We start from the raw sequence: 25,350 nt of genomic DNA, 5'->3' as shown, positions 1-25,350 counted from the left end.
CTTAATTGTGAGTGCCAGCTAGCTCAGAGGTCACTAGAAACTTTCTCGAATAAACAAGAAGGGATTCGTTTCTGACAACCGCATAAACATGACAACTTTGTTTCCCCAAGATAAAACGTATCTTCAGAGTCATGGTAACAATAGATAGACATTTTACTCAGTCAATCGTGCATGCTTCGTTTCACCAGAGGTGCAGAGAAATAGAGAGACGGGCGTTTTAAATAAAAAGTATTTATTGAACAGTCTTCTTTCTCATGCAGAAGAAATGAACTGCTGCAATCGTAATACTGGCTGTAAAGTACAATGCGTACAGCAGGAAGAGTATTATAAAATAATACTGTAAAAGCATGGTATGATTTCTAAGCCATAAAATACAAACATTAATAAATGAAGACTAAAAGTACTCAACTGGTGCTTCTAAAATACGCCCACCCCGATGTACCTAACCTAAGTCTAGTACGAGGAAAGAAGTAAGTGTGGTGTAGCATAAGTTTAGTTTCTTTTTGCCAAGAATCTATCCACGATTTCTCTTAGGGTCTAATCAACTCCGTACCTTGGTTTAGAATGAAGGAGGTCTGGTATCTCACTGTCTCAGGACTCGATTTCCCAACAACCTGCGAGGGGAGCTTGGAAACACTGGAGCTCGATTCTCAGGAAGAGAAAAGACCGCGTCTCTCTCAGTGCATCTGCTGGAGGGTCGGCTTCCTTCGGCACTTGCTGCGGCGAGATGCGACGGGCAAGTAGATAGTTGAACTGCTCCTAACCACTGTGTGTTTGCTAGGGCAAGTGTGGGCATATTTATACCTTGAAGGGGCCGAGTTTGACGTACAGTTGGACATAATAACGTCATCAAAGAGTCTCAGTTCTTTGAAAACTCCATGAGTTCTTGGACAAATCAATATTCAAGCAAGGGGAAGTCCCTAACTGCTGAAGCCGAGTTTTCCAAGAAATCATCGTGGACTTTTGGAACTAGTGGAAGTAGCCATGCCGTATTTGGACTGCATGAGCTATGTCTAAATATGGTTATGATTCCTATGCCTATATTAGGATATGGTGATTTATACCTATTTAAGGGCATGAATCTGGAAAACTACACTAGGGTCCTAAAATGCTATGCAACAAAGGATCACCTCCCATTTGTAGTGTCTTCCCCAGCCATGGAACATATAAATGAACAAATGAACAAATAAATCATGTGTCACCATGAGACCATGGTGTCATCCCTGTGTTTCGGGCACTCCTTTGGCTATCATAAAAGCGAGACTCCAAAAGTTATGTGAAGAATTATTTAATCATTCATCTTTGTTTTCATGATGCTTTATCTAAATCAGTTTATTGATGGGTGCTGGCCATTGTCGAGCCCTGTGAGGATTCATAAATTCAGACTTGAAAGTTTTTTTAGAGCTGGGAGTCAACCAACGGGACAAAGCTACAGGCTTTAGTCGGAGAGCTCCACAGTGACAGATACTGTTGTAGGGAAGACCCACTGAAGGGGATTTGCTGCTGTGGAGAAGAACAAAGCAGGAAAATGATGCAAAGCCAATCCCACCGGCAATGAACGTTTGTGGGATTGTCTTAAAGGTAAGCTCCAGCCTCCTGTCTTTCTCCCAGCAGTTTTTGCTGAAAAACATTATAAGTCCCACGGTTTGGTTTTAGGCAGAGGGCACACTAGCACATCACAAGGATCCAGGACTTGGGGAGCACAACTTTGTGGCTAGGACTCGCTCCAGCAGGGACCAGCAGCAGGCAGGAAAGTTGCAGGGTCTCTGGAGCTTGTTGAGCCCTTGTGGCTCACACAGAAGCCCAGCCAGCTATCCCTTGGAGTCACTCTGGTGGTCCTGGTTTCAAAAAGCAGGTCCAATCTTGCTTCTTCAGGCAGCAGGGCAATCCTTACAGCATCAGGGCAGCAGGGCGGGCCTTCTTCTGGGTCTTTCACAAGTCCAGAAGTGATCTGAAGAGTGGTTCTGGGGGTTCAATATTTATACTTGATGCCAGTTTTGCGTGTAGCGATACTCCATGTCCTGCCCCAACATCTTGTTCTGGAAAGTCCTTCCCTTGCCCTCTAAGCTGCCTGAGGTGTAAAAAGACTGACGTCAGGTTCCTTTGTGTGTGCAGGAGACAAAGACCTTTGAAGTGTAAGTGTGGCTGGCCCATCCTGTCTACACCGATTCCCATTTGTGTCACTGTCTGGAAGAAATACACAAACCCCACAACAAAACAATCCACAGTCATGTGACCTAGGACACTGGCACATGTGGTTGGGGCAAGAAAAAGATAATTTTCTTAAAGTGGCATTTTCAGACTAGTGACTTAAAATCCAACTTTCCCATTAAAGATCATCTTAAAATACAATTCTTTGAGTCAAACAACATATCTCTATCTACTCCCAATCCAAAGGTAGCACTTACTTAAATATTATAAAGTAACCCAGTCAATGGGGGAGATAGGCTTTACCACAGTAAAAAACATCTTTAGGAGTTGTTCGCTGCCAGGACATGTAAAAGATAAGTACTCTGTCCTGACTTTTAAATACCATGCACCCTGCCCTATGAGCTGTTAGGGCCTAACTTGAGGGTGACTTATAAGTATTCAAAAGGAAGGTTTAAGCCTTACGGAAGGTTTATATTCCCAGGTTTGAAATGTCAGTTTAAAACTGCACTTCAGGCTGCAGTAAACATAAAAAAGGTTCTGGGGGATCAATTTTCAAATATCATTTTCTTTTAAGGAGTCCAGACTTCAGATCCTCCCTCTGGGCCAAAAGGTGCCTTTATCTTTCACATTAACACTTAGACAAATAAGTCTTTTTTTAGGTTATACTGTCTTGGCAGAACTCATAACATCAAGAGAACATCATGATCACGATTTTTTTTAGCAAAAATAGAGAAAGGGTTCTCCGTGCACACTGAGCAGGCTGCAGTGACAGGGCTGAGATATGCTAAAGGGCTACTTTGGTGGTTAGCACAATGAGTGCTGCAAGCCCACTAGTAGTATTTAATTTACAGGCACCAGGTGCAGATAGTACCATCTACTAGGAACTTACGAGTAAATAAAATGCCAACCAGGTGTATACCGGTTTTACTCTGTTTTAAAGAGAGAGCACACATACCTAAGCACTGGTCAGCAGTGGTAAGGTGCCGCAGAGCCCTAAAGTCCACAAAAACGAATTTAGAAACAGAGAGGGGTGCAGGCCATAAGTTTGGGGGTGGCCCAGCACGTCCAACAATGTGGGTATGGGCAGGTAGGTGATCATTGTTAGCTGTGTTCTTTGTTTTTTCTATATATATGATTGATTGATTGCACGGGTATTTTTATGACTTCCACCTGGTCGTATGTCTGTCACGGTGATTTCCTAGTGTCCAGCTCCCACGTGTGCCGAATAACTGCTTTGTATAGTTGTGTTGTTATCCCTGCACTTTTTCTGTACTTCCGGACTAGATTTAAAGTGACTTTTTCCTCCATAGAAATTGAAGGACTGGGGCACACAGCTGTATGTAAATTGTGTTCCTTTCTTTGTTTTCTGGGGTTCATGCCAATGGGGAGAGAAGAATAGAATAAAAGAGAGAGATAGAGAGACTGTGTGTGTGTTTCACATTTGTAGTTCATTGCAAGATATAATCCATGTCATGTCGAAGCCCAACTAGTGTGTGAGGTGTGTGACATGCTGCTCTGTTGTGCATTCTGTGTTTTGGTCTGCAATCGCTGGAACGTTGCTGTACGTTTGGCATCATTTTCTGTATGGATTTTGCTAATATCTGATGGTTTCATTCACAAAGAATGTTTGATGAGTAACTATGACTCACTCTCTAGTTACTCCTGAGTAACTCTTGAATGTATAGAAGTCACACCTCCGGAAGGAAGGAAGCTTTGTGATTCAGGTACCCACGTACTCTTTTGTTGCTTCGTAAAGCTGGCTTTCATGAGTCAGTGCCTAACTTGTCCTGGTGGTTGCATGTGGTGGGCATCAGTGCTCATTTTTGAGGAAGGGGAATTTGTTTGTCATTATCAATCTTTGAGGCAGACCTAGAGAGAGAAATTTAGAAAAGAGAGAAATAGGCAGACTGTGGAAAGTGAAATGAAAATTAAAAAGAAAATACAAGAGATAGATAGATAGGGAGTGTAGGTGGGTGGAAGAAAAAGGAATGAGATGGAATCAAAGGCAGGGAGCCATGGTATTCATGAAATAGAGAGTGTAGGGTGGTGGAAGAAAGACAAAAGAGATGGATTCAAAACTATGCAGACTTAGTATTCATGAGATAAAGAGACAAGACAAATAGGGTGGAGGAAGAAAGCGGAATAAGATGGAATCAAGGCCAGGCAGCCTCAGTATTCATGAGATAGAGATTTAGTGAGTGTAGGGTGGTGGAATATATAGGCACTAGTTTGAATCAAGACTACGCAGCCTCAGTATTCATGAGATAGAAAGACAGAAACTGTAGGGTGGCGGATGAAAGAGGAATGAGATGGAATCAAGACTAGACAGCCTAGGGATTCATGAGATAGAGAGACAGGGACTGTAGGGTGGTGGAGGAAAGAGGAATCAAATGGAATCAAGGTGATGAAGCCTTGGTGTTCATGAGATAGATTTTCGGATTGTGGAAGAAAGAAGAATGAGGTGGAATCAAGATTAGGCAGCCTATGAATTCATGAGATAAAGAGAAGGTGGTGGAAGAAGGAGGCTAGAGGTGGAATCAAGACTCAGCAGCTTTGGTATTCATGAGATAAAGAGACAGGAAGTGTGGGGCGGTGAAAGAAAGTGGATTGAGATGGAATCAAGACCAGGCAGCCTCGGAATTCATGTGATAAAGAGACATGATGGATAGGATATCGGAAGAAAGAGGAATGAGATGGAATCAAGACCAGGCAGCCTCGGTATTCATGAGATAGGGAGTATAGGGTGGTGGGAGAAAGAGGAATAAGATGGAATCAAGACCAGGCAGCCTCGGTATTCATGAGATAGGGAGTATAGGGTGGTGGGAGAAAGAGGAATAAGATGGAATCAAGACCAGGCAGCCTCGGTATTCATGAGATAGGGAGTATAGGGTGGTGGGCGAAAGAGAATTAAGATGGATTCAGGGGTAGGCAGCCTCAGGATTCATGAGATAAAGAGACAGGGAGTATAGGTTGGTGGAAGAAAGAGGAATAAGATGGAATCAAGACCAGGCAGCCTTGGTATTCATGAAATGAAGTGACAGGATGTGTAGGGTGGTGGAAGAAGAGGAATGGGATGGAATCAAGACAAGGCAGCCTTGATATTCAGCAGCACTGGCATTCAAACCCCACCATTCAGCAGTGCTGGTGGACGGCTCCTAAGAAGAACTTTCTTTCCATGCACTTTTTACATAAGTTTAGCATTGCTGGTAGCTGTATCCTCTGTTCCGGGCCTTAGCAAGTTAACTGAGTGTAAGATACATTTACTAGTGTGATTGGTAAGTTTATTATATGGTATTAAGTCCCTTTAAGGATGTACTGTGGTAGATACATACTATATATAATCTGAAGCTTTTTAGGTTTCATGGTGGTGGTCTGATGACAATTTCTCCTGGTGAAACAACTTCTGAAGAGACCTTTTCAGTGTTTGCCCCCCTCATCCTATTGCCATTGAATTGTTTACGCAGTCATGCCTATGATTGGAAGTGACCTCACTGCATAACATTTACTTTAGCGCTGAAGCCAGTAAGGCGTAAAGCTGGTTAATTGCTTTACTAAAGGAGGGAATCTAAAATTAATTTCAGGAGGTGATAGATCTTCATTAACGTATCAAAGTATTCCATATCGCTAGACTGGGGCATTGAATAAATTTACATTTGATAATGAGGAGCAATGGTTCAGTGATCTTTCTCTTCGAACTAATGCAACGTCATGCAAGAGATGTATGGCTTCAAATATTGCAAATTCTCTGAAGAATTAAAATGGGGAGGAAACCTAGAGTTAACCCTTCCGGAGCTTAATTTGTAAAAAATGAAGGTGCCAGGGCCCTCGGCAGGAGACAACTGCAGATTGCACCACCCATTTCCCCGGACAGGACTCCCAATGACCGTACCAACACAACTAATAGCCATCGCACTTCTACAAGTGTGATAATTCAAACGATTCCAGGCATCCAACACTATAAGGATGGCTTGGGCAGCAGGTAAATCCTTTTTAATGTAAATTGAATTAATGAACAACTGTTGTATTGTTCGTTTCCAAATTAGACAGACAGCGCCACCTTGTGATAGACTGTCTTGGGTGCCATTGTTGACAATGATGTGCTGGTGCCCAGCACCGGAAACCACCGGCTCAAATTAAGCACTGAAAAGCAGCGGTGATCCCTCGTTAGAGTGTTTGCCCTATTTTAGCTCTTCAGACAATACCTGTGCAAAGGGAGTCTGATTAGGACTACTTAATCTTAGACTTGATGGGATTTGTCAGTGAACTTGACAGATCGTACACCCTACTGGACTTATCAAGTGAGGATTCTTATATGTATGTATTTATGTGTTATTAGTATATTTCAAACCTGGCCAAAAGGCAACAGAGCGCTGTACAGGGTCAAGGGCAAAGACATAGACAACTGGTTATTACAGAGGTAGCTGGTTCTTGGAGTGGAGGTGTTCTGTTACTGCATCGTACTTTTAAATTCTTTGAAGATGTGCATTTCTGATGCTTTCTGAAACTGGAATATGGTTGGGGTGGCCATGTTGGATACAAGGATGTTTTGTGTGGTATACAGAAGAATAAAGTGTGTCTCGAAAATGCCTCAAACATAATTACATACCTGCTAATTCACATGATGTCAGCACCTCTTACAGGATATCAACATAAATCACACACGCACACTGTAAATACTCTGCACTACACACACAAAACAAGCATTGTCAAAGGCAATACGTCTCAGCAGGAAAACCTTTGGAGTTTGCCAATGCTTGTTTGATCTTTGAATGGGTTTGGGATTTGTACAATGCAATTAGAAATGCATGTATATTTTGTTGCCGTGGATGAGCGCACATTCATAGCAGCCATCTTTGAATGGATTTGTGATATTTGAAAAAGCTCTTTGAGAAATGGCTGAAGTGAACGCGTGTCCATTCATGGCAGACCTCTTTGATTGGGTTTGTTTAAATCATACAGAACTATTTCTGGCGGCTGTCACGCATGCATGCACACGTGCGTTTAAGGAAAGACCCATTTTAAGGTGGATACCCACTGAGATGTTAAAAAAAGAAAACAGAAGTAGGAGTGGGCAAGGCCAGGGGGTGACATGTGGAGAGCGGCAGCGGGGAACAACAGTGGGGGCATATTTAAACAAGCATTTGCAATGAAATCGGTCTCGCCTTTGGGACCTCATATGTATTTAGCTTTGCAGCACATTATCCTGGGTGCTGAAACATCTACTGCGGACAAGGGAGTTTTAAGTTAAGGAGATGTATGGGTAAACGCTGTTTGTTGTGTTCCTTGAATGTGTAGATGTAGGGGAAATGGGAAACCTCTTATAGAAGGAGGGCAGGTGGGTCTAAGGCCAGACAATCACACATTAAAAAGCATACATGACTAAGGTCCTGCGTGCATACATGTTGTAAGGTGTCACTGTGGTATCGCAAACGTGGTAGTAAGGCCTCTTGTCAAGAGGTCACAAGATATTACAGTTCTAGACCGCTTTGCAATGCTAGACACAACCTACTTGTCTTATCTGTTTGACATGTGGTGTGGGAGACTCAAGTTTTTACTTGTTGCAGAGACCAATGCCATTTTCTGTTTCACTCTGCACAAGATTGAGTTTGTTGGGCAATGTGTAAGCTAGCCAGATTGGATAGACTGTAAAATTGTCTTTGTAGTCCATATGGAAGTGCGGCTCTAAGTTTTCTGTAATAAAGTGAGGCGTGTATTATCCAGCGAAGTATCCGTTCCATCTATGAGCTGGTGTCTGCAATACAGAGAGGGAATGAGGAAATACAATGTTGGTGTGTAGTATGGAATGGAAGCTAGGGGATACTGACAGTTGGGTGCATGTAGGGGGAGCCCTGAAAGACTATGGATTTCATATGAAATTAAGGTAGTACTTCCTAACCTAGCCACTCCAGGCATCACTATGAGACCCCCCCACCTTAAACATTCATCAATAAATACAAGGAGACTCATTCAATTCTAATTTTCAAACGATCTTGTGAATATAATCGCAAAGCTGCACTCATACTCACTTTTATCAAATTGATCTGGTGTTCAGCACACAGTGCTTCAACGGACTTGACATGCACGGGCTCGTCGCAGTTGGAAGCAAGTACACAAAGGTGAACCTGACGTCTTGAAAGAAACCACAAAGCAAGTCAAACTTTGCAGGTGAGCTAAAAAAACAATTAAATGGCAGAAGGTCGGCCTATGCTCGGACATCTCTGCAATTTGTGCATACCGGTTACACCTAAAAACTTAACAGCATGCTGACACTTTTGATCAACGGGAACAGTATGTGTCCCCTTATATGGAGTTATGTCAAATCAGCCTGGATTCCATTTCTTGGCCTGCTGAACATTGAAATTTAGCAACAAACCCATCAAAGCGATCAAAGCGTGGAGTAGAAAGTAGACACCAATAACCAAAATACCCACCCAATTAGTAGGACATCTTTCGGAAATTGAGGTCTTGGTCTATCATGAAAGGACTAAATGGATTCAGGGCCTTATTTATAAAAAGTGACGCATCGGTGATGCATCACTTTTCATTGCGCCCTCCTTGCGACACCAATGATGCGTCATATTTACAGTATGACTCATCATGCCGCAAGGAGTTACAGATACGTCAGAATTTCTGACATATCTGTAGGCGCATAAATGACGCATTGCTGGAGTGTGTCACAAAAGTAACACTACTTCAACAATGGGTCATTACACAGGGGCAAACCCCATGTGAAATGTGCCTGTGTCAGTCTTATGACTGCCATGAGGCAGGTACGCCTGCTGTGAGGCAGGCGTAAGATATCGCTGCATTTGCATCCTAGAAGTGGCGCTGTGAAATCTCAGATTTCATTGCGTCACTTCTACGACCCTTTCTTGTGTTGGAAAGCCCTCCACATACATTATACCTGGCGCAGGTATAATGTGGCGCAGGGGTTTACAAAGTGACGCATCTACCTAGATGCATCACTTTGTAAATATGGTGCAACAAGGCGCATTTCTTACGCCGCTAGTGCGTCACAAAAAGTGACGTATGGGCTTATAAAGAAGCCCCTGAATGCTTACTGGAAATTCAACTGTTAAAGCAGCAAGCAGGGAGCAGGGAGCAGGGAGCAGGGAGCATGCACAATTTAGGATAAAAAACATTACAAGAAGCAATAATATCAAAACTCCCTCATAGCGAGACCCTATGAGTATAGCCTCAAGTTCCTGGTTTGATACCAGTTAAACACTAAGTAAACCATAAGATAACAGCAACTTCTGTGTTCTGGCTCAAGACCGCGTGACTGCGTCGGATAAAGGTCCCTCGTCCCACTCGGGTGAATTTTCTGAAGCAAATGCTTTGCTAGCAGCCACAGCAGCACGGGAGTAAAGTGCTTGGGCCGAAACTCCAGCTGATTGTCAGAGGAATGCTCTCGCTCAATTGAGTGAAGGCCTCTCCGACAAAGAAATAAAATCATCCTTCACTCACTTCAGCTTTGCATTCATATTAGGCACCTGAAAACAATGTTTACGAAAATCCCCAGCAGAAGGACAAATTTAAAGCTGCAGGAAAAAAATATTGTCAGCATACCTGAGCCACGCTTGATAATGCACGCGGAGAGTCAGATATTTTATAAAACAAAAGTTCCATTAGTTGCACCTTAACTAATGGATGAGAAATATATACATCCGTAAAGGCCAGAAATAAAATAAAGGGAACGCTTACACAAATGGAGTTTAAAATAATTAAGTTTGGGCGCCAATCCTACGTGGCAACATGCCCTAGTTGAAGAAATGTGAGTAAAAAAATGACCTTTTTGTTACTTGAAAGTTTTATTTTCTGGCGTTGTTTCAGGCTCACTGGGATCCTCAGAAAACGTATCAAAGTTGATAAAGTAGCCAGAAGCAGTTCTGTAATTTATTAGTATTGCATCAGGATTACTTGAAATCACTGGAGCTACTTGATCCCTTGTCATATTATTATAGTCAGATGCTATATCATTGTAGACAGGAGTTTCTTGACAAACTGTTATTTGGGCCTCAAGAGGCACAAGTTCCATGGATTTGTTGCATAGTCCTTCTTTTCTTACTGCAGATTCTTCAAAGGTGATGACTCTCTCAGTTTGAACCTCTTGGATAGTAGCTAGATTTGGTCTTCTGCTACATCTTTGGAGTCCACTGGGCCTACTACTTATTATCGGCCACATGATGTGGCTTTACCAGATCAATTGACATAAACCGGTTCTCCTTTCTTCCAGCAAGGGGTGGCAGTAACACTGTTCTTGATCCATGGATTGCTAGCACAGGTACTGGTTTTCTGTAAGAAGGCCCAAATTCCTTCTTAACCGCGATCTTTTCTCTGACTAGATCCCCAATCTTTGGAATCCAGACAGGCCTTGCTGGGATAGGTGGTTTTTCTTCAGTGGTCGTTGGTTTCTGTAATGTGTTGCTTAGACTTCTTCTTGTTTCATTTAGGTCCTGCAAAACAGCCAAACGGTCTTTGACATCAAAGGGTCTTTGTTCTACCACTGAAGTATGACGATCAAGGTCTTTGACAATCATTCTAGTGCCAAAAAGGATTTCATATGGAGTGATTCCACCCAGAGAATTTCTTGGCAGATTGTTTAAACTACTTTGGACACTTATTAGATGTTTGACCCACCCGTCACCCGAGCCTAATACACTAGCTTTCATAGATTGCTTTATGTTTCGTTTTTTTCTTTCCACTACAGAATTTCCCTCAGAATGGAATGGAGTTGAGTAATGCAATGCAACGCCCAGACTGGTCATGGCCTCTTTGTAAGCTCGAGAGGTAAACGCAGGACCCTGATCAGAATGTAGCTTGCCGATTGCGTATGTGCCGGTAAAGACTCGCAAATCTTTTATATCCGTACGGGCGTCAGCCGAGCACTGAGGCCACATCCAAATAAATCTGTCCTAATAGTTGTGGGACCGCATTCATCCATAGCGACGTCCGTGTGTAGATAGTCTAATGCTGTCTAACAATGGTGTCTGAACTGGGCTGACTACAATGTAGTTAGGTATCTAGCGGCTTTCTCTGCTGCCATCTCTGTTGCAGTCAGGGCTATTAATTGCAAATTCGTGAATGTGGGTATTTATTCCTGGCCACCAGTATGTCTCTTTTAATTCTAGTATAGATTTAGAGATTCCTTAACGTATCAGACCCTCTCCCATATATGTGCTTCTTGTATCAAAGCCCCTCTCCGCCTCCTGTTTGGAATTACCCTATCCCCCACTCCAGGGATTTGAGCAAAAGGAACGTAGTTTGCATCAATTATGTATGAATATTCGAGTGGGTATTTTAGAGGTAACGCTGCAAAGCTGCCTATGCTTGTGGCACTGACAGCTAGCATTGTTTCGCCGTCTATTTTTGTTTTTGAACGAGTGATTGCAGCTACGGAAGCCGTTTGCTCAGCTGCATTCACGGCTTCATCAGCCAATGAATTCCCTGCAACATGAACGCCATCACTCTGATGACTCAGTGTATGAATCACGTGAGTCTTTTGTAGTTCTTTCTGTAATAGGACTACTTGTTCCCAAAGCAATTTATGCTTGAATGTGCCACCTTTTGCTTCTTTGAAATTGTTTTGAACCCAGTTCTGCAAGTATTCATTGTAAGATTGAACGCAGTAATATGAATCGCACAATATGAGTGTGGGGAATCCGCAATCAGTATTTTCAAGCGCCATCTTGAATGCCTGTAGTTCAGCTCGCTGAGCTGTACAATCTCGAGAGATTGTGTTTTTGTGACCATAGGTCAGAATTTACCATTGCGCCAGCGTCCTTTAACAATCGGGCACGCAGCACTATAAGCCTGTTTACCCCCAATTGCGGGGTGTGCTGATCCGTCTGTATAAATTATACATTCGTACTGTTGTAGAGGCAGAATCGAAGGTGGGCAGAGGACATTCTTGTTCGTATTGTAAAGATTCTTGAGTTTTCAAGTAAGGGTCAAAAACGTATTCAACGTCTGTTGCAGCAAGAGAGTTAACCCATTGTATCCATCTTGGATGTAAAGCCTTTGCATTTGGAATGCTTGCTTTCGTCACTGCCTCTAATGCAGGTACAGGAGTAATGACCATTATGCGTTTTCCCTGTGCGAGAGCTCTCTCTTTTGCTACTGCAGTTTGAACCGCTGTCAGAATTTTTTCTGTAGAAGTGAATTTCACTTCCGCTTGTGTGTAGAAGTGTAATTTATAAGCAATTGGTACTTTTTCTCCCTCATTAAAGGTTAAGTACGTGAATCCGCATCTTCCTGGAATGATTCGTATTACAAGGTTGCGTATGTTTACACGGGAAACAACCTTTACAATGCAACTTTTACAACGCACTACCATTACAACAAAACTTTTACAACGCAACATCCATCACAACGCATGCCATTACAATGCAACCATTACAATGCATGACACTACAACGCATACCACTATAACGCATGTCATTACAATGCAGTCATTACAACGCATACCATTACAACGCATACCATCACAACACATAGTACCCTTACACTATCCAACACTTACCCTACTGTTGCACCCCCTGGAGTTAGAATAGTCATTTTTACCCCTACACTATCCAACACTTACCCTACTGTTGCACCCCCTGGAGTTAGAATCGTAATTTTTACCCCTACACTATCCAACACTTACCCTACTGTTTAACCCCCTTGAGTTAGAATAGTAATTTTTACCCCTATACTATCCAACACTTACCCTACTGTTGCAACCCCCTGGAGTTAGAATAGTAAATGTTACCCCTACACTATCCAATACATACATGCAATGTAATGGTATGCGTTGTAATGGTATGCGTTATAAAGGTAGTATGTGTTGTAATGGAATGCGTTGTAAAGGTAGTTTTGAGAAATGCGTTGTAATGGCATGCGTTGTAATGGAATGCGTTGTAATGGATGTTGTGTTGTAAAAGTTTTGTTGTAATGGCATGCGATGTAAAAGTATGCGCTGTAACAACATACATCCGTTTACGTTTGTCTGTAAATGTGTTGTTGCTAACATGTCTGTCTCCACTGAACGCAACATTTCTGTGTGTTTTTGAGTCCAATTAGTTGTTTTGAAATCAGGTTTGATTAATTCGTAGAGAGGTTTAACCCTTTCTGCGTAATATAGAATGTAAGTTCTTCCGAAATTCAGGAAACCTAGAATTGACTGTAAGTTTTTCCGCGTTTTTGGAGGTTGAAGCAAAGCACACTTCTCTAAAATGTGTGCGGCCAGGCTTTTGCCTTTACTTGAAAGTTTGTATCCTAAGAATAGTACGTTGAAGTGGGCAATTCCAGATTTCTTAAAATGTAATTTGTACCCTTCAGATGCGAAGCCTAGTATTATGGTGTTCACCCTGTTCAAGTGCCTATCCAAGTCATCGTCTGTTAGATATATGTCATCAACATAAGATAATGCCTCATCATCATACGTTTGTAGTAACTTTGTTACTCTGGCTGAAAATAACCCCGGACTATTCTTGAATCCCCGGGGGAGACGACAGAAGTGACGCTGTGTCCCCATAATTGAGAACGCGGTCAAATACCTGCTTTCCTGTGCAATGTTTTGACAGAAGAAATCGTTAGAAATATCTAATGTGGTTTTATATTTTTTGCACACAATGTTATTCATCAGTGCTGCACTGTGTGCATTTTGTACTGCAAAGGTTTTGCAACAAGAGTTTAAATGTCTGTAGTCCAAAACTAGACGATATGTATTGTCTGGTTTGGAGACAGGAAACAAAGGATTGTTCATGGACGAGGTGCATGTTACAACCACCGCTTGGTATTAGAGTTGATCTAAGATCTCCCTGACCTGTTGTTTAGGATCTTGCTTAACTGGATACAGCCTTTGTGTAGTTGGTTGAGTTTTTAACTGGATTTTATGGTGAGGAGAATCCTACATGATTTTTATGTAATGCTGGAGCTTGGGCTACAGCCTATTTTCTGGCATAGGTGTATTTTAAGTGAATTGGAATATGATTTGAGAAGGCTGGCATAATGATGTCTTCGCCATGTGGGCACTCCCTGACAAATTCAGGTGACCAGTCTTGTTCAGCTAGAAGAATGTCATAACTCTTAGAGAGCTTCTCCCAAAAGACCACTCTTATTTTCTCGTTATGTCCTCCTCCATCCGGAGCGTTATTTCGTATAACTTATGGGTTACACTAACCCTGGTATCAGCATTTTCAACTTGAATGTACTCATTCAAGTCCACTGTCTCCAGATGATCCTTCAGGATCTTGTGAGCTACGGTAACCTCTGCTGCGCTGTCCAGCATTGTCTGAGCCCACTCCCTGTTCTTGAGTTGTGTCCTCAAGATCCTAGGCATGTTTGATTTTTAGACCTTCTACCTTCTTTCTGGTGAATTGGGGTTTCTTATTCTTTGGAACGTGTTGATCGTCTTTGGACTTCATGTGTTCTTCCTTGTGTTCTGATCGTCCTATTCTTTCTGATTTCTGTGAGGAAGTCTGAAAGGTACGAGAGAAATGTGTATCAGTATCTTGATATCTATCAGGTTTTCTTAAATTATCCATGTTCCTGAGGTTATACCTCTTTTCAGAGGGTTCCTTTTGAGGAGACCTATCTCTGGACTGAAAACGCTTCTCTTTAGGAAGTGTCTGTTTAGTGTTTTCCCACTTCTTCTTAGGAGTAGTGAGAATGTTTTTAATAAAAGCCTTTTCAGGATTTTCTGTTAGTTGGAGCTTTACTGGTTTCCCACCCTAACTATCTCTACCTAGTTCTTCATAGGATTTTTCAAATTCTGGCCAGTTCATAAGGTTGCTCAGTTACATCAAGTTCTTTTAGTTTTTGGCGGATCGCCATGGATGCTTCTTCACCTTTAATATTAGCTAATATTATAACTGAGACCTGTTTGAAATCTTTCAGTAATTTCATACCCATATTTAAAGCAGGCTCTGTCCCGTATTCATTTTGAATCTGTTTCAGGGCGTCTGATATTACCGCCATGGACGGAACACCATGTGTTTTTGTGTATATTACAGCAAAGACTGTACCCCAAGTGTCGCAGTCCTCTATTTGAGTAATCTTTTGAGCTAACCAGAATGGAATTTGTTCCTGTTTTGCGTGCAATTTACCAATGACTGATTGAATAGTCTGTGGTGTAATTTTATTTGTGTTCCCGTGATGAGGGGTGTGCTGTGGAATCCTTATAGCAGGTTGGACTGTCAAAGTCCGCATGACATATTGAACCAATTGTCTATGTATTTTGATTAGTTGTTTTAGTAGAACCAATAGTTATAGACCTATCATTCCTTTAATGGCATGATGTGGTGTATAGCTAGCTAGTCCCGGCCATATTGCTCCTGGTCTACCTAGTGGACCAAACCTGGTTATGTGATTTTGATGTTGTAGGGCGCATGCTCTTGGTATGTTAATGGAATTTCAATGTCCTCGAAAGGAGTGGATTCCACTTGAGGTTCCTCTATCTTGTAGAAGTGGAACATGTGTGTTAATGGATTTGCTTCTGGGAAGATAATCCACAAATAGAATACCTCTGTATGCCGATATTCATGTGCCTCTATGACAAATACCACCCTACCACCCCTCGATGATAGGCCATTTGTTATAAGCGTTATAGTGATGGTTTTCCTTAGATTTTCCGGGATGATTATAGCATCCACGTTGTCTTCATTAAAACCTGAAGCGTCAAAACCTGGTCGGGCTGCTGCAGCTCCACCGGTTGCGTTGTTGGTTCTTGTAGGTCTACCATTTTCGGTATCGCTATCAGGCATTTTGTTGACTGAAAATTTGCAGAGCAAGCTTCAAAGAAACATAGATAAGGTGCAAAATATTTTGGAACGACTGACTTACTCTAGTATCTAGCGTTAAATTAGTGCCTTACCAAATGTTGGGCGCCATGTAGTGTAGTTCCTGTATTCCCAATAGGCTCTGTGCATTGGAATAATATATCCTATAGATTTGAGGTAGGACTTATGTTGACTCGGTCTCTATCGAATATATTAGACTTAATTGTGAGTGCCAGCTAGCTCAGAGGTCACTAGAAACTTTCTCGAATTAACAAGAAGGGATTTATTTCTGACAACCGCATAAACATGACAACTTTATTTCCCCAAGATAAAAAGTATCTTCAGAGTCGTGGAAACAATAGATAGATATTTTACTCAATCAATCATGCATGCTTCGTTTCATCAGAGGTGCAGAGAAATAGAGAGACGGGCGTTTTCAATAAAAGTATTTATTGAACAGTCTTCTTTCTCATTCAGGTGAAATGAACTGCTACAATTATAATAATGGCAGCAAAGTATAATACGTACAGCAAGAGTATTATAAAATAATACTCTAAAAGCATGGTATGGTTTCTAAGCCATAAAATACATACATAAATAACAAAGGTCTAAAAGTACTCAACTGGTGCTTCTAAAATACCCTACCCCAATGTACCTAACTTAGGTCTAGTACGAGGGAAGAAGTAAGTGTGGTGTAGCATAGGCTTAGTATTCTTTGCCAAGAATCTATAGAAGATTTCTCTTAGGATCTAATCAGCTCCGTTCCTTGGTTTAGAATGAAGGAGGTCTGGTATCTCTCTCTCAGGACTCGATATCCCAACACCCCGCAAGGGGAGCTTGGAAACACTGGAGCTGGATTTCTCAGCAAGAGAAAAGACAGCGTCTCTCTCAGTGCGTCAGCAGGAGGGTTGGCTTCCTTCGGCACTTGCTGTAGTGAGCTGCGTCGGGCAAGTAGACAGTCAAAATGCTCCAAGGCTAGGGCAAGTGTGGGCATATTTATACCTTGAAGGTGCCGAGTTTGACGTAAAGTTGGACATATTAACGCCAGCAAAGAACTCCAAAGGAATTGCAGTTCTTTGAAAACTCCATAAGTTCTTGGACAAATCAATATTCAAGCAAGCGGAAGTCCCTGACTGCTGAAGCCGAGTTTTCCAAGAAATCGTTGTGGCTTTACGGAACTGGTGGAAGTATCCATGCCTGTATTTGGACTGCATGGGTTATGTCTAAATATGGTTATGATTTCTATGCCTATGTAAGGGCATGAATCATGAAAATTACACTAGGGTCCTAAAATACTACACAACACTGTCAATCGCAGTGGAAAATTACATGTGGAAAGTAGACACAAAAAACACAAGACACAACACTGAGTTACACACATAAAGGTCACTCTACGCAAAGCAGGGATTTCTTTGTGTTATTGCTCATTGAACCAGAATAACAAGGATATTTACCAGGTGGTTGCCCCCTTATGGCATACCTGCAGCCACCTTCTAAGGGTATAGTGTACGCGTCCACACAACCCCAGTATCTTTATCACAGTTGCTCTTCGTCAACTTACAAGTGAAATACAAAATATATGTATATACCCCTTTAAAACTGATAATTTTTCTCCAGCCACTTGAGATATGAAAAGTTTTAAAACTAAATGTGCATGCTTTTTGCGTTTAATCAGGGAAGCACGGCTTAACTCTTAAGAGAGCGGCCCCTTAGATCACTCCTTCTGATCACCACTGCTAACAAGGAAGCATTTCACAATTCTCCCCAAGCGGTCCGTATCTACCAATCCCCACTCATACAAAGTGTATTGGTCAATGTTTCAAGAATCACTCCCAGCCACACTGGATCTCTCGTATTGCCGCCATTCAGTCTTTTAAGCTCCTGCTTACGGGGAAAATCCACAGCGTTTGGCTCACTCGCTCTCCTCTCATTCCCCATGAATATTCCCGGCATATTTAAACACCCGAGTGTCGGGCGTGTAAACACACCCCGCAACTTCCGGTGAACACCGATCACATGGTATTCACTTTCAGCGCCATCTTGGAGTGGCGTCCTCTATTGCATAGCACTCTAATACCTGTGTAGCTGCACCGATATTATTAAGAAGACTTCAACTGTGTAGCTTGGAACATTCAAAACATGAAGGATTTGAAAACAAACAAAAAAAATTATATTTTAAAAGCATGTATTAAAGGCACATATTTTGTTGTTAGCAAATTTTAATCACTATCAGGCATCCAACAGGACTGGTATTTCATTATTTCCTGTATTTGATGCTTTTTATACAGCGTCTGCCCTCCTTTTCATATAGCTGTGGCCACCTTGAATAAAACCTTGCTTAAAACCGACGCCTGTGTGATTGTTACTAGTGATTACAACAGTCTCAATTTCTCCTCACATAACATATGATATCAAAAGGTTGACTCCACCATCGTAATAGTCATTATTGATACTTAAAGTATTATTTGCCACTCAGTTCCTGTACCTAAGTGTGTGCTGCAACCTTATTCCACTCAATAACATCATTCAAGCCCTGTCGATCCGCCCATTCCTGATAAATCCAACGGGCCTCTTTTGTGGCCAGTCTGTTCTCAATGATGTGTGTCTCCCACACCTTTTCTAACACAACCCACTTAATGTTACTATGATGATGTTTCTGTTCACGAAAGTGCCTCACCTAGCGGGTGGTCAATTTGCCAGCTTTGATGGTACTCGGGTGTTCCTGAATTCTAATCTTGATCTTGCGGGTTGTCAATCCAATATAGTGCAACCCATACAGGCATATCAATTGGTATACAACATTGGTGGTAATACAATTGGTGAATTTATTAAGATACCACATTCTCCCATTCACCAATTGAACACTCTTCGCTGTCCCTGTAAGATCACATACAGAACACCCACCACATGGATGGTGGCCTGCGGGGAGTCCTGTTGTTTTAATCTCCTGCCTAGGGTGAGTATGCACCAATTGATCCTGTAGGTTGCTTGATCTTTTAAAGGCAAACCTAGTGGGTGGCATAACAAAACCATTTGTGCTCAACAAAGGCCAATGTTTCCTGATAATCTGTTGTATCCTTGTGGAAAATGGGTCAAATGTTGTGACCACCGGAAGGGAGTCCCCCTCATTGATCCCACCCTCACGATGTGCCAACAGGTCAATCGCACAGTTTCTACCTGTTGGGGTATCATTCACTGTCTGAGGAGGATCAGGCATTACCTCTCCCAGCAGGCAAGGAAACAACTTGCTGTCGCCCTTGTTGGTTCGCATCTGGACTACTGCAATGCGCTGTATGCAGGTTTGAATAAAAGCCTGCTGCAGCGCCTGCAGGTGGTCCAGAACGCAGCGGCAAGGTTTGTCCTTGATCTACCCCGGTGAACCTTGGCTACCTCTGCCAGAAAATCACTTCACTGGCTCCCTATAGAGGACCGAATAGTATTCAAGACCATGTGTATGACTTATAGGGCCTTAGCAAAAAGCAGCCCCACTGGAATAGGTTCCATCTTGTCTCGCTATAGCCCCGGCAGGGACCTGCGCTCCTCGAACAGACTTCTCCTTTCAGTCCCTCGTATTCGGAGAACCAGATGGGGTGGTAGAGCTTTCTCTAACCTGGCTCCCAACTGGTGGAATGCCCTCCCCCTGGAACTAAGGTCTCTTCCTACCCTTCAGCTTTTTAGGAATGCACTTAAAACTCATCTCTTTGTGCGGACTTACCTATAGTCGGGCCCTGCCCTTCCTGTTCTGTTTTGGTAGGCGCCTTGACACCTTCGGGTATTAGTAGCGCAATACAAATTGCTTTCATTCATTCAACGTTTCTCTCGAGCAAGGCCCTCTGGGTGTGTTTAATGCCCTTTTCCTAGCTTTATTCACAATTGTCTTACTGTATGATCGGTTCTCAAGCTTCCCTGCCAGTTCTGCTGCCTGCTCGACAAACATCTCTGTGGAGCTACAATTCCTACTGTAACGCAAGAACTTCCCCACCGGTAGATTATCCCGAAGTGCTCGGGATTAAATGATTTATAATGCAATAAAGAGTTTTTATCAGTTGGTTTCTGATGTACATTAGTACGCAGTAGATTACCCATTGCACAAATATCCAGATCAAGATAGGTGGCCGTGTCCCTACTGATGTTCCATGAAAATTTTAGTCATTCATCAAGTCCGTTCCGCCAAATTAGGAACTCCTGAAGGTTCACCTCCATGCCAGATCAGATACACAGCACATCATCTATGAAAATGAGTGATTAATGTAATTAGCTTCAAACTGGCCTACATATGCAGGCCAGGCTGGGGCCAAAAGTTGCACCCATTAAAGTACCGGATATTTGGAGGTACATTTGCTCTTTATACATAAAAAGGTTTCTGGTGAAAGCTATTTTGACACACTGGAGTACATTGGGGAGTGTCGTAAAACCACTCACATCCCGCCAGTGCCCGCGCTGCTGCCACCAGCATGGCCTCCTGGGGTATGCTTGTGTACAATGACTCAATGTCAATTGTAATCAGGAATTGATGTTCAGGGTCAAAGTTAAGGGATTCCAGGATGTTCAATACATATTTTGTATCCTGCAGATGAGATGGTTGAGTAACTACACATTCCCTCAGAAAAAAGTCTGAGAATTGCAACAACAGCTCCAACACAGACTGAGTACCCGAGACTATCGGGCGGCCCAGTGGAGGCCGTTGCGCTTTGTGTATCTTTGGCAGTATATAAAATGCCGGTACTCGTGGTATCAAATTGATTAAAAAGTCCGCTTCTTTAGAAATGGGTTATGTCTAAAGAAGCTGACTTTTTAATTAATTTGAAACCAAGAAAATCGGCATTATATATGCTGCCAAAAATACTCTATAGCACTTCTTAGAATGCCACTTTTGGTTGATGTCAGGCGCTGTGATTCCACGCGCCGTGATGTCACTTGCATACTGATTAACTAGGATAGTCCCTACACTTATTTGTTTTAGGACTTGTGCCCTGCCTATAATATTGTACTCAACTGCATGTATGACTTCCCAAAGGGAAATTGTTTCTTTGTTATATATTTACTATGTCTGTATTATTTTCCTCATATAAAATCTTAATCAAATGACGAATAAAAAAAATAAAAATAAATCCATGCGCATCTCCAAAGAAACCATACACGGCAGAAAGCACAAACACCTTAAAAAATACTTATCCGAGAAATAAAATGCCTTCTAGCAGGCTCCATCTGCAGCTCTTACAAAAACATACACTACGGGGATTTTAATAATAAATCCCTAAGAAGGTCAACTCCACGAGGCCTCTGTTTACTGAGCGCTGTTGTGGACCGATGCATTATGGTGAAATGGCCGCCTGCAGTAACACTAAAGAGCACGGTCCGGGCTCTATTAGTCAGTCCATTCAGAAGCGAGGTCACTGGGGGTGGTGGTGGGAGGGAGGGGGATGCTAACATGTAAACAGGAAACAACATTCACAGCACCATCATGTCTATTAAAAACGTCTTTTATTAAAAGAGAAGAGTATTTGGTATGGAACGGTCTGTGAAAGCCAATAGTGCAGAGGGGAAACGTGCACTCCCATAGAGAGCTGTGAGCAAAATGAACAAGCATTGGCAAAGCAATTAGGCCTGGTGTCGTCGGCCAGCCTTTTGGACATTCTTGTTTGGTTTTTAGTGCCCTTTGCGTAACGTCATTGTTTAGGAAGCTGCCAGGAGTTTGACAATTTAAAAAAATAAAAACAGACTAAAGGTGCCTTAGCTCCAGTGTTGGATTGGTAACGCGGGCAATCGTCCAGTTGAGAGGGAGAAGGGATGAAGGAAAAAAGGAAAGAAAGATGGGAATCAGGGACGAAGGAAAGCAAGAAAGTAAGAAGGAATAAAAGCAAGAAAGAATAAAAGAAACACGGCAAGAGAGAAAGAAAGCAGGAAAGAAGTAATTAGAGAAAAAAGAAAGCAATAGAGAAGGAAAGAACAAATTAAAATTAAAAACAAAAACAAGAAAAAGAAAAGAAAGTGAAAGAAGAAAAGGAAAGAAGAAAGGATTGAAAGAAAATTAAGAAAGAAGGAATGATGGACCTAAAGAATGAAAGAAAAAAGGAAAACATAAATCAAGGAGAAAAGAAGAAAGGAAAGCACAAATGAAGGAAAGAAGAGACAAAAAAATGAAAAAATGAAAGGCGAGAAAGGAGGAAGTAATGAAAGCATGAAAAAAGAAAGAGAAATGAATGAATGAAACAAAGAAAGAAAGCAAGAAAGAAGGAAGGAAGGAAAGAAAGAATAAAAAGGTGTAAGAATTAAAGAAAACGAAAAGAAAGTAGACAATAAAAAAGTGTTCATATGTTGTAAATTAAACATGATAAATGCTAGTTTTCTTCCTTTACGAAATTTATTAAAGATCCATTGGTGAAATTGAGTCAACAATTAACGTGTTCTCAAAAATTGTCCCTTTATGAATTCACTTGTATAACATTGAAGGTTTTGATTTCTTAATTACAGAACAGTTTGAAATGGATGCAATCTGTTATGCTGTGAAATACCAACAGTCAAACTGTAAACAAAGGACAGGAACTGATAATGCTTGGAATGTGGCTTGTGCTCAAATCTGGTATAGCCTCCTGCTATCACATCAGACTCTAAACACAAAAGGCAACAACAAAGTAATGCATTTAAAATAAACTTTGCAACAGAAAGGAACTAGCTTGTATGTAGATGTGCTCCTTGTGAAAGAGCAAAATGCAGTCCCTCAAAGTGAAGTGATACAGTAGCTGAAGTTGGCTCACCCCCTGTCTCATGTCTTATGCTGTAGTCAGAAGAAAAGAGATGTGAATGACACAACAAAAGACCAATGGTTGAAGTAAGCTGTTTCGAAGTCTATTTAAATGAGTATGTTGTACTTATGTATATTTTTTAATTAAACACTCTTAGCTAACGCCAGTTCTAAAAATTATTTCCATGAACGTAAACAGTGGAAGGATCCACCTCTAAAGAAAAAAAACCCTGTAGACCTCTATAACACTTTGCTTCAGACGAGAGACAAATACAAGAACATGAAGCAAAGCCATTGAATAAGAAAAAGGCATACAATATTGACAATAAAGTCAACCAATGGCAAGTAGAGTGTTGATCCAAGGTGATATATAACCAAGAGGTCTTCCGCCAACTCGAAGGTACCGCCGCAATGCCGCACAGCAACCTTGGTCTCACCGACAATTCCTGTTGATGCCGCCACCGAGCCGCTGCTTGCACCATGACCTGTGGGCTCCGCACTGCCTTGCTTCACGCTGAAGCCTTGGCACTGCAGAGAGCACTGCCGCAATGACGCACCGCAACCTTGGTCTCACTGACGATGCCTGCTGATGCCGCCACCGAGCCGCTGCTCGCACCGTGACCTGTGGGCACCGCACTCAGCACTGCTTTGCTTCACAAGGACTCCTTGGCCTACCCGACGCCACCGCTCCATACCGAAATCGGTGCCGGGGGCACCGCTCATAAGTCACACGAAGCAGCGCCCTCATCCCGCACCGCAGCCTTGTACCACCGATGCCAGCACCATCGACTCCTTGTCATCAGCCGACGACAGTGCTTCAACAACTACGCTGCCGCTGCTTGCACCGTGACCTGCCAGCACCGTGACGATCACCGCCTTCATCTCGCACTGCGACCCTGGTCTCACCGACAACGCCATCTGACACCACCACCGAGCCGCTCCTCGCACCGCGACCTGGGGGCACCGCACGCCGCACCGCTGCACCCGACGCCTGCCGACGCAGTGCTCCTGATTCCATCAGAGAGGAGCTCGACCTGCAACGCGAGTGAATTCAAGGGTCTCATCACCCTGCATTTCTCACAGGTACTGTTTGCGGGTCATCCCGACACCATAGTTGGCCCGTGACTTCATGACCAGCCAGAACTGTTGGATTTGTTGTTCACGACGCCGTGGCAGCCCCCAACGGAGCTACCAACATCAAGGAACTTTGTTTTAAACTTATTTTGGTAACTACAGACTTGTTTTCATACAGTACTGTGGATCTTTGTTGTTTTTGGTCTTGTTTTAATTATATAAAAATATTGGATATTTTTCTAAACTGGTGTGGTGTCTGTTTGTAGTGCGTACACTGTATTACTGTGGGTTCTGTGCACATGCTTTACCCACTGCCTCTAAGATAAGCCTGACTGCTCGTGCCAAGCTACCAAGGGGGTGAGCAGGGGTTATTTTAGGAGTGTAACTCCCTTATCCTGACTAGAGTGGATATTTTTGCCTGGCTTCAGCCTTTGCCCTAGCCTACCAGAAATCCCATTTCTAACAAACCATCTCTCCCATGGCCAGTGCTTAATTTGAGCTGGTGGTTTCTGGTGCTCGGCACCGGCACCTAATTGTCAACACCAGCATGTATGACAGTCTTCCACATGGTGGTGTTTTCTGTCTAATTCAGAAAAGAGCAAAACAACAGTAGTATAATAATTCAATATACATTAAAAGCGACTTATGCCTGCCAACCAAGCTATTCTTATAGTGCTGGGCATCTGGAATAGCCAGAATTGCCCCACTTCCAGGAGCGTGATTGTCAGTAGTTGTGATGATATTGTCACTGGGAGCGCTGGCATGACAACGGGTGGTGCATGCTGTAGTGTCCTACTGATGAGGGCCCTGGCACTTATTTTTTTACAAATTAAGCACTGCCTTAGAATCCGCATTTCTTAAGATACTGGGGCTGGAAGAAGGCTTCTTAATCCTTTGACATTCAGGGGCACTCACAGGTGAGAAGGGATCAAATATGAGGGGATACGTCTAATCACTCTTCTGTCAACTTCCGGGTGTGGATGAAGCAATTTCTATTCAACTCCATCTTCCACATAGAGTGGACCGGGTGAGTGGAGACAGCACTCGCTCCCCGGACATACTAACATGCGTACACGACTTCCAGCTCAAGGAAAACAGTATGCGGGTTGCGAAGGAGACCGACACAGTCCACTTTTGAGGACATACACTGGCACTGTATCAAGACCTCTCGGTCCTGAGACTACAGAAATGCAGGGAATTCTGATCAGTTACAGAGTTCCTCAGAAATATAGGGGTTACATATAATTGGGGTCACCCTTTCCGCACCATCTTCCAGTGGGAAGACAGGCTCCATCAAGTCAAGATGATGGACCAAGGGCTACGCCTCCCCAACATCCCAGATGATCCAACTAATGCCTCACTGGTATGTTTGCTGGAGCTATGTTCTCGGCTCGGACGTTTGATTCTAATTCGATTTCAGAGTCTTTGGTCCATGCCGTGCTATTGGTAGGCAGTTGGAGGTTGGTTACAGATGGCGTTGGATGTATTAAGGTGGTGCTACACTTGTACCATTAAACTACGCTTTTGAACCAGTTTCTGGCTACACAATTTACTTCACCTCAGAGACCTAAAGCAGTGAGAGGAAGAAAGGAGCATAGCTGGTGCTGAGTCGCCACA

This window comes from Lissotriton vulgaris, chromosome 3_1 (assembly GCF_964263255.1).
Source record: "Lissotriton vulgaris chromosome 3_1, aLisVul1.2, whole genome shotgun sequence".
Classification (NCBI taxonomy): Eukaryota; Metazoa; Chordata; class Amphibia; order Caudata; family Salamandridae; genus Lissotriton; species Lissotriton vulgaris.
The sequence above is the reverse complement of the archived record's forward strand: the minus strand, read 5'-3'. Positions refer to the sequence as shown.